The 4,862-nt window shown below is 40.9% G+C and overlaps 1 long non-coding RNA gene across 2 annotated transcripts; it reads right to left on the reverse strand.

Annotated features, from left to right (window-relative positions):
- Window positions 1-803: 803 nt before the first annotated feature.
- LOC309541163 lies at window positions 804-2,865 on the reverse strand. Of its 2 annotated transcripts, XR_014223656.1 has the most exons (3): window positions 2,819-2,865; window positions 2,430-2,463; window positions 804-1,291 (listed from the first exon to the last, which is right to left on the reverse strand). It is a non-coding gene; the product is annotated as an uncharacterized lncRNA (long non-coding RNA). The 2 variants fall into 2 exon arrangements; XR_014223657.1 differs by lacking the exon at window positions 2,819-2,865 and having other exon boundaries at window positions 2,430-2,729.
- Window positions 2,866-4,862: the final 1,997 nt, after the last annotated feature.

A 4,862-nucleotide genomic window follows, 5' to 3' on the forward strand; every position in this document is an offset into this window, starting at 1 on the left:
GCTTGCCACGATTTCGTCCAACCCCTGAAATGGGACCAGGGCCGGCAAGCCCTGGGGAGCAGGTTGGGTGAGCAGTGAGGAACTGTCACTCAGCTCAACTGATCCCCAACATTGTTTTCCCTTCACTGGCTTCCCATGGAGTTCAGAAAGTCAGTTCTGTCCCAGGCAGGGGGACATATAGTGTTAACCAATGCCTAAGCAACCACTCACAGATGTTGTATTTTAATAAAGCTGTGGCCAAAATTATGCCAAAAACCTTAAACAAAAATTAAGCGTGAATTGTGAGTTTATTTTGAGGGGTGGCTTGGGGACCTCGACACACAACAGGTTCTCTAGTTGCAAATGGGTCAATTGGCCAAACAGATGTATTACCCCTAAAGGATAGTGTAGCCCTGATCCTTTAGCAGTCATACACAAGGTCTCCAAAAAGAAGCTGAAAACACTCTGATCATCAGCTTTACATAGAAGAGGAAGTAGGAAAGGACATAACCTAATAGTCTGCTCTTCCTCCTGAACATTAGGATTCGGTTGTGAACTGAATTGGCACAAATATTATTTTGGGGGGGAGTAATCACACTACAAATGTTAATTGTTTTGCTATTGGCAGGATGGCTGTGTTTTCAACATCTGTGTGAGGGTTTTTTTCTAATGGCTGGTGTTAATAACATAATTATCACTGTCTATACTTTCTGCATTTCATTTTCTTTTGACCCCATAATAACTCTGTTTGTGTGTATCAGAATAGCACTGTGCATCTGATGAAGTGGACTATAATTCACAAAGCTTCTTCCGTAATAAATTCATCAGTCTTCAAGTTTTTATTGATATTTTTCAAGTTTATACATTTCATTAGATTTACAATCAATTTAACATTTCAAAGTTTGACTTCCTTTCCCCTCTTTCTGCGGTTCCTTAAATTTATTTTTTAATATCTTCTGCTTATCAAAATTCATTTAATTTGTTCATTTAATTATCTACTTTAAATATATGCTCTTATGAAATTGCAGGTTATCACAATCATCTGCTAATGTTTTTATCAGTTTGCAATTTATCTGTAAACATTCCATAAACCATTTCCATTCTTTTATAAAAAGTGTGTTATCTTGACGTCTTATTCTCCCAGTAAGTTTTGCCATTTCTGCATATTCCATAAGGTTTTTTTTATCCATTCATCAGTCTTCAAGGCACCACAAGAGTCCTTGTTGTTTTAGGTACCTTCTATTTCCCTTGCAGGATGGAGACAAGCTTTAGAGGAAGTACCGTATTTTTCGCTCCAGACGATAAGATGCACCTAGGAAAACAAGAAAAAAAATATTCTGAATTTCAAATTATGCGCAGCGAAAGCAGCGATCCCTCATGCTGTTCTGGTTTTTGGGATAGCTGTGAAGCCTGCATTCGCTCCATAAGACGCACACACATTTCCCCTTACTTTTTAGGAGGGGGAAAGTGCGTCTTATAGAGCAACAAATACGGTATGTTCAAGGAGAAAATGAGAGAGTTTAAACAGCTCTCCTCCAGCACAATGGGCTCAATCCAGCCCCGTGGTTGCATTCCACTTGCAATATCCCATTCATGAGGCTCCCATATCATGAAGAATTGTGCTCTGAAAAAACTTGCAGATAGAAAATTGCTGAAGATAATTTTTGGTTGCTACAAGTTTGGGAGATTATGAAACTTATTCAGTGTGAAGAAAGAATGACAGCTATTGAATAAATTTATAGACAGATGGGAGGAAAGCAATATTTTCACTGGTAATTCTGACGATCAGGCCTCACAGGAAAGATTGTGATTATAGCTATTGTACTAAAATGGTGAATACTGTTTTATCAGAAGATAGGAAATTGTTTTTCTTTTTGGTACTAGTTAACAAAACAAAGACGTAGATCAAAAATAGCGTCTTGAGACTTTGAGGGAGATGCCCCCCCCATCAGAAAGCATGTGGAGCATCAAATTTTGTTCGTGCTCCCTCATCTCATACGGAAAGGAAGCACATCAGGAAGAATGTTTCTAACCTAGCCTTAAAGACACCTATTTGAAAAATTCCTGCACTGAGAGCCTTGCTACCTTGAGCCATGCTGAAGTTAAAAGACAGCTTGATGGCTACATTTGGAATTAAGATTTAAAGCTTCAGTGTTCATATTTCTTCAGTTTACTAAAATATGGCTGATGAGTGCAAAAACATAGTCATGGTAATTCAAAGGTAGGATATTTTCCCCCATCTACCTCAGATTTATTAGTGCTAAAAATATTTCATATTATCCTTCAGCAGAATATATGCTGAGCATTCAGCAAATTAATGAGGTCATGTAAGCTGCTAGTATTTTTGGTTTTTTCCTGCAGTTTGTAGGAACTGCTAATTTTCCATTTGGTTTAACCAGCCTCATATTTGAGAGTGAGTTCAGTTTATTGGTTTGCCAAAAGTGTTTTACCTGCCATTTACTGCAGCTTCTCAGAAAGCACCATCTAAGATCACAATAAAACCAAATGGAATCATGAGGTTCAACCTCAATGAATTCGCCTTTCTGAGTATATAATGATCTGAAAGTCAAAACTTGATCTTATCCATATTACAATAAAACCATTGCAAGAACCCATAAGAGATCCAGGAAAACGGCAAAAGCTCCAGCAGAATAAACATTTCATCAATAAACAGAAACTTTTATCATCTCATACACTTGCACTTTAACTGCCAATACAGTTCAATTGCACTTTTACTGTCAGCCTCTTATTCCCCCCCAAAAAAATAAGAAAGAAAGAAAGAAAGAAAGAAAGAAAGAAAGAAAGAAAGAAAGAAAGAAAGAAAGAAAGAAAGATATACCTGCAAAAGACTGGAAAGACACAGAGATGAGCTAGCTGAATTCTCATGGTTTCCAGTGAATTCTATGGGACAAAAAGAAAATGGTTGCAATGTGGCCCCAGTCCTATTATTATTATTATTATTATTATTATTATTATTATTATTATTATTATTTTATACTTTTCAAGTTTATACATTTTATTAGTTTTACAATCAATTAAACATTTCAAAATTTGACTTCCCTCTCTTTCTGAGATTCCTTTAAAAAAAATTTTTTAATATCTTCTGCATATCCAAATTCATTTAATTTGCTCATTTAATTATCTTCTTTAAATATATACTCTTATGAAACTGCAAGTTATTACAATAATGTTTTTATCTGTTTGCAATTTATCTGTAAATATTCCATAAACCATTTCCATTCTTTCATAAAAAGTTTGTTATCTTAATTTCTTATTCTTCCTGTTAAGTTTTGTCATTTCTGCATATTCCGTAAGTTTTCATATACATTCTTCCTTTGCTGGGACTTCTGCTTCTTTCCACTTTGGGGCAAGTAACATTCTTGCTGCTGTAGTAGCATACATGAATACAGTTTCTATACAGTTTCGGTAGTTCTGTCCCTATAATTCCCAAGGAATTATTATTACTGTTCTCATCATCATCATTTTCCAGCGCACCACCATACTTTTTCCCATTTAAGTGGTGAATGAGTTCTGAGTACAGTGCCACCTCGGGTTAAGTACTTAATTCGTTCCGGAAGTCTGTACTTAACCTAAAACTGTTCTTAACCTAAGCACCACTTTAGCTAATCGGGCCTCCCGCTGCCGCCGCACCGCCAGAGCACGATTTCTGTTCTCATCCTGAAGCAAAGTTCTTAACCTGAAGCACTATTTCTGGGTTAGCGGAGTCTGTAACCTGAAGCGTATGTGTCAGGGGTTCAGGAGCAGAGGCGAGGGCAAGGGAGGAAACAGAGAGCGAGGGGGAGGAGTCCGAAGGAAAGATGAGCGATGACGACGACCCGAGGTCTCCGAGTCTGTCCAGTGAATCGGAAGATTCACAGAAAGGAGTGCCAGTGACCAGAGCAAGGGGGGAGCTTAGGGGGACACCCCAGGAAGAAGGGACAAGAGGGGGTTCAGAGAGCAGCAGTTGAAAATCGGGGCCAACGTCCCCAACAGAGCGCAGTGGGGAGGAAGGGCGCCAGGCATCGGGATCCGGCGGCTCGCCGCAGGGGGGAGGGCATGAGTCAGGAGTGGCCACGCCTCCATCGGAGAGCGAAGAAACGGTCAAGCGGAAAGTGGAAGGTTGGGCGCGCGCGCCAAGTTCAAATGCACAGGAAGGCGGCACAGTAAGCAGCCCGGAAAGGGAGCCAGGTCCTAAAGCCCGCCGCAAGGAGACAGAAGGGTCCGGGGGGTCAGCGTCAGAAGAGTCCCGGAAGGAAGAGACCACGGGGGGCAGAGGGGACCCAGAGAAGAACGGTCAGGCAGAAAAGGTGGAGTAAGGCTAGGGTATTAAGTTGGTGTACAGGAGGCGGGGACTCAGACGGAGCTTCGCCGGTCTAGCTTATAAGACGTAGGGCTGCACGCTGCAGCTTGGAATTGGAAACTGTAACTTAATAAAGACTTTTATAAAGTGAACGCTGGCTAGCGTGATCCTCTGTGAGCTGGGATCTGGAAGCAGCCCTGACAGTATGTAACCTGAAGTGTATGTAACCCGAGGTACCACTGTAACAGTACTGGAGACAGCACATCAGCCCTTAAGATTCTCTCAGGCTCTTCCCCAAACATGCCAGATCCTTTAAAGTTCTACTCTTATTCTATTTCTAGCTAGGCGGATTCCACCTATGGCAGGCTTCGTCAACCTCGGCCCTCCAGATGTTTTGAGACTACAATTCCCATCATCCCTGACCACCGGTCCTGCTAGCTAGGGATCATGGGAGTTGTAGGCCAAAAACATCTGGAGGGCTGAGGTTGAGGAAGCCTGACCTAGGGTTACTTAATCCCAACTCCAGCCTTCCAAGCTCCATTGGTGGGCGAGCTCAACTTTAAAAGGTATTGTTGAAATAAAA

This window comes from Podarcis vaucheri (assembly GCF_965113315.1).
Source record: "Podarcis vaucheri genome assembly, chromosome: 9".
In the NCBI taxonomy this organism is placed as follows: Eukaryota; Metazoa; Chordata; class Lepidosauria; order Squamata; family Lacertidae; genus Podarcis; species Podarcis vaucheri.